Raw genomic sequence first — 11,840 nt, forward strand, 5'->3', positions numbered from 1 at the left:
TAGGCCTCAATCTTGTGGACAAGGCCTGATTAGTTTTGATACCTGGATCATCTGGACCACATCTGATTTTTGTAAATACTGGGAGCAGGGTTCAAAATATGAGGGAACTTGGGGGAGGATGAGCCCCCCCATAAGAGACAAGAGCCTCCTCATAAAAGACGAGAGCCCCTGGGCCACCTCATGCCTTTCTAAGCAGTTCAGGTGGTGGCAGCTCCTTCTGGCTTCCAGCTGCCACCACCGTAGACTCCCCACCCCCAGCAAGAGTCAGAGTATAATTCCTGACTGGGAGTGTCTACACATGACACTACGGCAATGTAGCAACGCGCTATGGTGATGTAACTTGTCACTACGGCAACGTAGCATTGGTGGGCACAAACCGTGATGCCAACGCTACATCACCATAGCAATGAGTTACCTCACTATAGTGCATCACTACAGCAACGTAGCTGCTAAAGATAACAGTGGGCCACCGGGACAGTGCAGTAACAGCTGTGCTGTTACTAAAGCAAGTACTAAATGATGGCGGAGTAACAACTGCACCATGGGGGGCACACTGTAAATGTGCCCTGGGTGGTAAAACACCTCTTCCCTTTCTGCACTTCAGCCTGGTTTGCTGGTCAAGGGACAGGGAGTCCTTTCAAAGGGTAGTAGAGCTATTATTCTGGGGTCTTGTCCTACAAGAAATCCTGCATCTTCCAATACACCCATGGATTTCCAGGACAGAGTTTATTAAAGGCAGCTAACACTTTTAAAAGATAATCAAGCTGTGCGTGTGTGTGCAGGTGCATATGTGCGGGCACGTACATGACAGTTGTGCATGTATACACAAACATTATGTATGAAATGTGTTATGTTTCATTGGTAACATAGTAGCAAGGTTCATTGTTTATTTATCAGGATTTATTTTATGGGATTTATTTAGCAATGTAGCAGCAGCTAGCTTCTAAGCTAGCCAAGTGAATCATTTCCACCTACACTAACACATGTTGAAATGGTTCCTACTGTGTGTCTACCTATTAGGAATAAACAGAAAATAATTATACTCTTCTGTACTTCTATAAAGTCTCCTTTTATCTGAAGGTCTGAAAGTGGTTTACAAACACCACTAACTTAAGCCTCCCAAGTCTCCTGTGATGAGGGGTACACTATTAGATGCATTTACAGATGAGGAAATCGAAATACAGAAAAGTTAATTAACTAAGGTCACAGAGTAGCTCTGCAGCAAGATCAGGTATAGAACCCAGCAGCCTTAACTCCCACTAGTGTAATGTAACCACTGGGCAATGCTGCTGCTAACCACAATGAGAAATGTGGTTTCTTGTGTTATTTCCAACACAAAAAATAATATGATGGAGGATTTTTTCCTCTCTGTTGCTTAGCTACCTCAGTGACCTTTGGGTATTCCTTCTCATTGGATGGGTGGATTCATTTCCTTTAAGCTGCCTGGATTTGGACATGTCTCAAATCTCCCCCTCCAGCAGCATTTCATCAGCTGTCCGGCTTACTGTGGGTGTCTTTCCTGTCTCACTGGAAGAAGTTTTGCTATTCTGTTTAATATCTGTCAAACCTTTTGAGTACTGAAAAAATGCAGCAGGTGCTTCCAGATATATCTTCTGTGCACTCTAAAAGACTTAAAGACTTCTCGTTAATCAAGGAAACTGAATTACGAGGGCTCTGTTCCTTTGGACTTTTCTGTCACCAGGAAATCAAAGGGATTTCCTGCCCAAAGCAGATATGACTAGAGACAGATCTGAACAGATCTAGAATAGAACTTGGCAACTTGAATATACATCTATTTGACACGTGACCCTGTTGCTCTTAGAAACTACTTACCACTAAAGTGCTGCAGGAGGAGTTCATTTGGTTCAGTGGCTTTTCTGCCTTTTTTTGAATTAAGACATTAGGTTTCAAGACCAGTTTTTTCACTTAGTTGTACAATGGCATATATTACCCCATAGCTTCAGATCCAGTTCGCCTCATTTCCTGAGCCAAAAAGCAGTCAGAAGCTTCTCAGAGGTGCTGTGTAATGTTATCCTGATGTTTCTTACTGGCTAGCTTGAAACAAACAGCTTCCCAAACAGTGCATCAAGAGGTAAGCTCCTCAAATAGGATCCAAAAGAACCAGTTTGCTGAACAGGGAGTGGCTTAAAGTCAATTTTCTCACGGTGCAAGTGCTTAATGATAGCCCATGGAGAAATGCTGAAGGCAGGGCAAGTCTAAAATCCTAACCCTCAGGCACTTTGCTCAGGACTGCAAAGAGGTGCTTCCATCTACTTTGGATCCACAGAGTAGAGCCCTCTCCTGAAGACTGATGCTTGGACTTTTTTGTTGTTGTTGTTGTTGTTTTTTTAAAGAGCTATGCTTTTCTTCTTAAAATGCAGTCAGAGAAGAGGCACCCTTTTTACATTGTACCCTTCACCTTTTGTGCTGAAGTTGTGTGCTATACAAATGGTAAGAGTCATAGGGCCAGATAGAGGTTACAACACACTCCTGATGGCAGGAGACCTGGATTCCAGGTCCTGGTCAAGAAAGGGTTTTGCACATCTTGGTAGAATTTTAAATGTGCTTGTGGTATGTTTTAGTATAAGATACAAGAAAATGTAAAGTCTGTCTTGATTGCTTAAGAGTCAAATACAAGTGCTGGAGGTTGTCCATCCCTCAGCCAAGTAAAGGAATAAAGTATAGCTCATTTCAGTTATGCTTCACAACTGGGTTTGGAGGGGGAACTTTTCCCCCACCCCCTCTTTCCTGAGCTTCATTTCCTTCCAGCTTTGTCAGTCATTTACATTAAATAAAAAGTATGTATAAGTCACACCTATCTTGTTAGTTACCATTTAATGCCCATGTTACACTGGTGCAGTAAGATACAGGATAATTGAGATTTGACCACCTGTTACCAAAACCTCAAACCCTAATTTCCCACAGCAAATCCCCCTTATAGATAAATACCAGAAGTAATTAATTCACCAAAGCTCATCCTGCTCCATTTGCTGTACATCCCTGTGCTGGGGTAGGCAATTGTAGTCCATTTTCTAGCACGCAAAGATGGTTAACTGCTTCCTAGCCAGCCTCCAGACATTATCTGTTTGTCTTACACTCTTTCATGTTTATGAGTTATTTGTGCTAAGTTTAATTCACAAGAATGTGTTTACAAATTAAGACCTTTAGATAGAAAATGTTGTAGAAGTGCAAATTATTATATTTAATTGTAGAGCTCTTGGGACTTTGTCCTTTGAAGCCTAGAGACATTCATTAACAACTGCCTGGCCTAACAGTATGTAATGCTGACCTCTTAGCAGAACATAATGAAGATATTCCCAAGGCGAGTACAGTAGAAACCCTATTTCCTCTCATGGGAGAGGATAAGAAGTATCCTGTTCACTTTGGCTAATCAGACATAGAATTTCAACATAGGCTTTCCTTCTGGGATGATGAAATTGTGGCTTTTTCATAAGTGAAGAGCAATTTCTGAGAGATCTTTTAGAACCACTGCAAGGTTAGGATGCTCGGAGATCCTTTAAAAATTATGAGGAAAACACTAAGATTTTCTTTTTAATATTCAAGTGAAGATTGTGTCTTTACTTAATCCATAATGAGCTGGGCAAAAACCTCAGATCCAAAATGTAAATACTGAGGAAGGTAAGATCCAGACTTCAAATGTTGGAGCAGGCTTCTAGATCCAGGTTTCAAGTCCGTTAGCAGGAATGCTATCTTTTGCAGCTTCTTTTTTGCCTCTAATTCTGGGTTTTCCTGCAGCCTTGCATTCTGGCAGTCTTTTCAGTAAGAAACAACCCTGGCAGAGGACATGCTGTCCAGCTGGTATGGAACTACTGCAAAAAATCCACACTAGTTGCTCAATGGATCATATCATGGTGTGGTCAGAGGAGAGGGGACAAAGGCATGTATATTAATATATAGTGCTCTGACTTGCTTGTGCCAGAGGTTGTGCCAAAAACTTGGAAAGCTCAAAGGAGCTAGTACTGGGATAGAAAAATGAGTATTGGGGTATTGCTCTTGTGACTATGAGAAATCATCCTGGAATGGTTGTCACTTAGCTGTCTGTGTACTTCTCTTGTAGTCACCTTTTTAACTGGTGCAATAAGCAGTTTCTGTTCAGTATTAATGGTTAAGGTGCTTTAAACAGTGAAAATCCTAACTACAATGTATTAAAAACAAAAGATACTTGCCTCAAGGTTGTGTGTTATATGCCTAGGAAATCCTTTGTTCCTGGGATCAGTACAATCTACCATGGGTGTTAGCCTTAGCCTGTCAGGAAATAACTAGGGATGGAACAAAGCAGGGTAGATTTGTGAAATGTGTGACCTTGAGGGCTGTCTAAAAAGCATAGGTACCTATGTTTGAGGGATTCAGTGAATTAAATGGGCAGGATCTGGTCTTTGGCTCCTGTAAATGCAAAGTGGCCCTTTAAATGCAAAGTCTGTCATCCTGTTTCTGGGGGATCTGGGTTGCAAAGGGATTCAGGATGGAAGATCTTCCTGTCTCTCAAATGTATATTTTATTTCTCTCTTTGGTGTTTTTTGTTAATCTATAATAAATCATCCAGGCTGAAAGTGTATGGTTTGCTCTTTGTGTATGAAAAACATTACACTGGAGAGTGTCTCACTATTGGCATTGGGTTATGTGAGTTATGCTGTGCGTATGTGTGCCTTAAAGATTATTAATTGTTCATGTGCCTAGGACTTGGGGTACTAGTAGGCAAATTGTCTAAAGAAATATATGCTCTGACAGTATATTTGTTCTATCTATCTAGATCTATATTTAGTGAATACATTGATAAATGTTCTTCTGGTAAGTAGCACACTGTACTAACAGCAGGTTTGTTAAAACTAGATTGTTACAGTGAGATGCTCACTTCTGTTTTCATCCCTCCCTCTTGCACAGCTATGCCATGGTTTTTCAAAATCAGCTTTACATTGCAAGGACATGTAGTTTTGTCAGGTACATGGAAATGATTTCCATTGACAGAAAAGCACATATATAGTGCTAAACCCTAATCAACCTGGCATGTTCTTTCACATCTATTACAGTCAGCTTCTTATACAGCTTTTTCTGAATGACCATTGAAAGAGAAATGGTTCCCTTTCAGGGGCTTTTGTAACTGGATCACTACTTTTTTTTTTTTCCAGTTTGGAAGCATGAGAGAGAGACTGTATATACACATTCATGTACTGCATCTTGCTTGCTGTATTCCCATAATCTCTAATAGTTGGGGAAGAATACTTAAATGAAGGCAAAAACACAGAGCCATTATAGTAATTTCCATTGGCTCTGTATGTGTGGTTTATTTTTAATTAAAAAAAAAATGAGGTAATGGTGACTGACAGAATTATTTTTTTCAGCTCTGTAGGGATTAGCTGAAGGGGTGGTTTTGAGGTCTGCGATTTAGTTGTGAAACTAGTGGAATCTTGATTGTAATCCTGATGGCATCAATTTAGTTCAGCCTTTTGTTTTTGTTAGGCAAAGAAAATGAATTTATTCTGAGTGGGTGGCACAGAGGGCTGGGTAGTGGATGGGATTTAAAAAAAAGAGAGATTTGGTGTGGAAGCCACATATCACATGTCACATTTTAGAATCAGAGAAAAGTAGGATTAGAAGAAACCTTAAGAAGTCATCTAATCCAACCCCCTGCCTGATGCAGGATCAGCCATATCCAAACCAGCCTATACAAATCCATTGTCTAACTCTTACCAAAACTATACTGTGGGCACAGCTCCATGTGTGCATTTACTGCGCAGTAACTGAAATTATTGCACAGTACAGGCATACATCTACATGTGCATGCATGTACTGCATAATAAATATGGCAACTTACACTAACTTGAGCGTAATCTGATACCTGCATTAAGCAGGTATCAAATTTATGCCCAATTAGTTCCCGCAAAGTAACGCTTGTGGAGACTCCGTGTGTAGACTGACTTTAGTCCCAAGTCAGTCCACACAGTATTAATGTGCTTTAATATCTGTATGTGCAGACACCAGCCTATTTCTGCTTACTGTGCAGTAACCGACTGCACAGTAAATTTAAGCCACTGTAAATGTAGACATGCCCAGTTATCCCTAAATATGGGATATTTAGTATATGTGTTGTTTTTGTTTTCTTCTAGAGCAAGAGTAGAGCAACAACCTATAATTATAGATGGCTATATATAGAGTGAGCTCATCTGGAATACATCTGGCTGGTCAAAGGCCTAGGCTCACCAACTATAATCATTATATAGTTAAAACAGAATTGACACAATCTGTGGCCTATATCTTGGTTTTCTTATGTGGATGAACAGGTTAGGAAGAAGATGCCTAGAACTTTCAACAGCTCACAGCACATCTGTACCAAAACCAAAACAAAGCGGGTATGTCTGCATTTACTGCGCAGCAAGTAGATTTTGGCTGGCATCTACAGGCGCAGGCATTAAAGTGCAGTAACAGTTTGGACCAACTTGGGAGTAAAGTTAATCCCAAATCAATCCACACACACAGTCTATATGTGTGTTACTGCACAATAACTAATTGGGCATAAATTTTGCTACTTGCATGATGCAGGTAGCAGATTTATACCCAAGTCGGCATAAGTTGCCATAGTTACTGTGCAGTATGGGCATGCATATGTAGACACTGACCCATACTATGCAGTAATTTTTAGTTCCTGTGCAATACATGTGCATGTGTAGACATGCCCAGTGTTAACCAAATGCTTTGCTGGTTGCTGGCTAGTTGGTGGGACGTAACCAATGCACCTGTTCATGTTTCTGTGCCTCAAGATTGGTTATCAAGGCCCCTGCCTACCATGCTTTTCTTCTGGCAATCAGCAGCAGGTATGGAAGGTAGTGCATATTGCTCCTTTCCAGAGCAGATTGGAAGAATGCTGTTGTGTGCATTGCCTCCCTACAGCAGGCTTGGGGTATCCAATATCTCTGGCATCTGACAGGCCATGGTGGGCAGACTTGCTTGTCAATGCTACTCAGCCTTCTCCACCTCCAGTCTCTCACCTGCTGTAACTTGATCGTAATATACTTAAGAGGTTGATGTCTCCAGAGGCTGGGATAGCCTCTTCTTTGATGTCTTCTCTTCTTTGTATGGCCTGGGGGCTATTTCCCCCTTCTCAGTCCCTGGGCTACTCTGCCAAACTTCCATGAGATGTACTTTCTATTTAAGATGGCCCTGGCCATACTTTAGGGGTTATATTTGTGGCCTCCAGCCATGCTCATAGCTATGCCTGTGCCTCATAGATGACTCACATGCAACTTGTAGGGGACCTCCAGGCCCCCACCCTGCCAACATTGGGCCCCTCAAGCCCCTAAAATTGTGGTCCAGGCTTCAGCCCCAATGTTTTTAAAGTACCAAGCACCCTCTGGCACCTAGCTTTGTGGCCTCCAGACTCCCTTACAGTAACAATCCAGTCAGCCAGCTGCAAGCTCAAATGGAAAAAGGATTATCCATCTGGTTACAACTCATCCCAAAATCCCCTCAGGGATGTATCAGTTGCTACAAGAAGCCAACCTGACTTCCCTACAGCCCCAGCATACTGTCTTTTACCTAGCAGCCAGAGTAGCTCTTATCGTCTACTTGTTCCCATACAGCCTACAGACCTGGATTACCTACCCCAACCCAGAGCCTGGCCTTATATGCAGCCCAAACTCAACCCCTTTCAGTCACCTGATCAATACCCTTGGTGATGTGCCCAGGTGTTCTTGCTCAGCCTAATGAGCTGTTTCAATGCCCCTGCCCTGGAGCCCTCTTTAGCTGCTTAGCAGGCCCAAGTACTGAGGTTTGGGTTCTTGCTGGTCCTGGCTCCTGTAGTGGTCTGCCCCTGTGGATCACAAAAGTTTTGCTCAAACCCCACTCTTCCCTTCTGCACCACCTCTGCATGTAGTTAACAGAGTTAGGATCCCTGTTACCACCCTCTCCACCCCCAGGTGCCTGCTTCATTTTGGCTGCATCTGGCTGCCACATACAGAATGACTTTGGGGACCACTTTTTGACTACTATGGCTCTACTCTCCTGACAAGGTTTGTACTCCAGCATCTTAGCAAGAAGTTTCTGTATAATGAAAATGGCTTGAATAAGGGAAAATAAGGTAAAAATACTGATAAGAAATAAAGCCTTCTGTCTGTGCTGGACCTGTGGGGGAGAAGGCAGAAAAAAGAAAAAAATATGCTCTTACTACAGTAACTGCTCAGTATATATAAATATACTGTCAATGCATACATTTATTTTTAAAAGTGAATCCTCACTTTATTTCTCTTTAATTCTTGACTCTTTTATTTTGATTGTTGTAACTTATTGGCTAGAAAACCTGAAGGGGATAAAACATGGAAGTGATAACTTTTTAGAAACAGAAGGGAATTAACAGGAAGGCACTTCTGGAAAACCGAAGTGAGGCTGCACTGTGAAATCTAGCTTCCTAAATTTTACATTTGGAAATTGGAGCCAGAGAGCTGGATGTAGGATTTTCTGTCAGAAAAGGGTCAACATTAAAGCATAAACAGACTGAGGGTAAAATAAATGAATGAATACACAAGTGAAAAAAATGCTAATTGGGGAGGGAAAATACAGTTCTACAAAACTGATGCATACCAACATAGGAATTCACTTATTTTGAAGTCAACCTTTTAGTTTTCTTCTGAGATGTAAAGGAATCGGGCAAACAATCTTTATAAAATTTGGGGCTTTTGACATCCTCCAACTCTCCTTACCTGTCCAATTCATTCCTGGTTTCACCAAAGCCACTGAATCTTCTAATAGAATTTTGGTGACGATCATTAAAGAAAGGAAGATTATAATATTAAAGCAGGATGTCATTTTTACAGGTTTAAAACTGACGTTACAGTCTATTCTGTTATCTTTCCTCGTCAAATAAAATGGGACTTGATTCTCCTGAATTTAATCATGGTGTGGTCTGAAGTCAAACTGAATGGGGTTGCTTATGTGACTCAGTACATCCACAATTGAGTTATGATAGCAAAAACTGGTTCTTAATTCCAAATTACTACACAGAAATGGCTTCAGCTACTCCATTTTTAGCATCCTTGTTAGATTTCATGTGCAATATAAATGTATATTTTGAGTATGTGTGGAGGAGAGTGGGGGAATAGAGGTGAAAGAACAAACTTTTAATTATGGGAACTAACTGAGGTTCTTATCTTCCAAACAGGTAACCAGACACTGTGCTTCAGTGCTTACTACTAGTAGTGTTCCTCTTGCCTTCAGTGTGGACTGTTGTACTTCATCTAACAGTAAGTGCTGGAATAACTTTTCACATAGCTTTTCTAGAAAATACATCTCTAGACTTATTAAATCAAACAGGAAAAATTAAACTTAAACAAATCCCACAACTTCCTCCCCAATACCATTTTAAGGAGACCTGGTGATATAATTTCCCAAAATTGTTCATCCAGTATGGCAAATTACTGGTAAGGGCATGTTGCCCAGGCAAACTACAAAATATCTAAATTGGAATCTGAAACTTTCAGTTAGTGTCTTTTTCACATACAGCTGTTCTCTTTTCTGTTCCTTTTAAAAAGTCACTTCATGTAAGTCTGTTTTGTAATGGTGATGAATTCTCAGTGTACATTAATGTTATTTCACTAATTTCTCTCCAAATGTGTAACTTACAAATATGCAAGCACTGTCCTCAAAAGCTAAAATATACTGAGTGCTTGAAAGGGAAGCAATTACTTTAGAATATCATTCTGCAAACCTTATGAAGTCCCTGTTAAATGAATTTATGAATGTTGTTATTGGAGCTGATGCAAGCACATCTGTTACTGGCTTGGCCCAACTATGTGAACCATTTAGTGACAATGCTTATACAGTCTGGGATATAATATCTGTGATTTTACAGGATGGCTTCAGTCATGAAGAGGCATCAGCCCAGGAATAACTCTCCTTGTAAGAGGCAAAACTTGCTGCCATCTATTTTTATCATTGTCCCAATAATTCCTGCTTTTTGTAGACAAGAGCAGAATAAAGGAAGCTGTCTTAATAAAAGGATTTAGATGGAAAAGAGGAGGATGTTTATTATGCTGTTGACTGGAAATCTCATCAATACTTGGCTAAGTCCCCCAGCAAAGACTATAATTATGCTACTTGTCTTCCTTTCCTTTCCACCCTGTGGGAGCAAGGGCCAGGGCTCCCAAAGGAACTTAGGGAAAAACCCTCCACGCCCAAGAAAAAACCCTCCGCTTACTGGGATGAAGCTGCAGAGCCCGGTGGGGACTGGAAGCTTCTCATGTGTCCCTGCAGAGATGGTGGCAGCAGGAACGGATTGGCGAGGGTCCTGCACACAGCCCCTATTCAGCAGTTCCTGCTCCCTGCGGACTGGAAGACATCAGGAAGCTACTCATAAAACTGGATGTCCTGTGGGAGGAAGCAAGAGAGATGGATGCTCGGGCACTACAGCACAGTGGTAGCAGAGCAGGGATCCAACCAGAGAGCCAGTGATAGAGGAATCTCCACAAGCTGGCTGCTCAGAGGAGCACCCGGTACAAAGTATTCAAACCCAGGGAGCAGAAGACGGGAGGGGTTATCCTTAGAAATCCCAGCAAGAGTGAGCTTGGAGAGCAAGGAGTTCTTGCCCCTCACAAACCCCTGAGACACCTGAGAAAAGCTGTAGGAGGACACCACACCAGTACACAGAGCAACAACCAGGGATTGCAGTTTGCTGTTGCAGAGTGGTCAAATAGACTAAGATACCTGAATGAATTGGTAAGGAGTGAATTTGATTTAATGTGATTGTGGGGACATGACTATTAGGAATAAGGAATTAAATGAACTGATTTGGAGGCAAAACACATATTTGTGAGATTTAATTTTATTCATCACAGTGAATTAAATTCATTTAATTGATTCAAGATTTGAATGCCCGGTTGGCCCTAAAGGAGGTCCCACCGAGATTATTTTAAGTTTGACAAATTTAGAACTGATTAAATTGATAAACTGACACATTGGTTGACTTAAACCATAATCTGTGTTAAAGAACAGTGTCCTAAGAGTATGCTGCTAGCTGAAGATGAGACTGAGAGATTGTCGCTGCATATGCTTGGAGACCAAGATCCGACAGTATCCAAACAACTGACTGGCATGTGAAAGGAGAGGCAGAGCCCTGTAGTCAAGGCACCCGCAGAACCCATGCACAGACTCTCTAATAACAAGATACCTACTTCATACTGAGCAAGAACAAGACATGACAGGCGAGAAGGGGAATATCATTCCTTAGTGGGGAACACGCTGGTGTCCCAAACTGACCCTAAAGACCTGGTATTCCAGGGGCTTAGGCTCTCAAGCTGTCTGACATAGGACCTACCCTAGGCACCATGCACACACCCAAATTAAAAAATAGCCAATAGGCTGTTATGCAATTTATTCCTTGAGGCTTATAAAGTAGTTTTGTGGGAAAAAGTAACCAACCAAAGTAGGTTCACTCTTATTTATGTCTAATTAGTGTATGTGTAATAAGATGTTGGTGTTCTCGGTGAAGCTTTTATATTGTTCATAAAAAAATATTATTTTAATAAAATCAACTGTCAGTCAGATCGATGTAAGTTGTCATCTCATAAGGTTTTTTGGAGTATTTTTTGTTTTTTAACAAGCCAAGCAGACTCTTGCAGGGTTAGTGCTCCACTTAGATGAGAGACCCACTATAGAGCATTTCAAATTATATGAACTATTAAATAGTACTGTCTCTCTTGCTCATGAATCTCATGAATTTAATTCCTCGAACAGGAATTGGAGTAGTAGGGGCGAAAAAACTAAGATGGAGCTTGACCAGTTGATAAAAGGGACTATATGATGTGGTGCCTGCAGGAGCAGGTTACTGAACCGAA

This window comes from Crocodylus siamensis, chromosome 2 (genome assembly GCF_052110815.1).
Source record: "Crocodylus siamensis isolate JL-2025a chromosome 2, ASM5211081v1, whole genome shotgun sequence".
NCBI classification, from domain to species: Eukaryota; Metazoa; Chordata; order Crocodylia; family Crocodylidae; genus Crocodylus; species Crocodylus siamensis.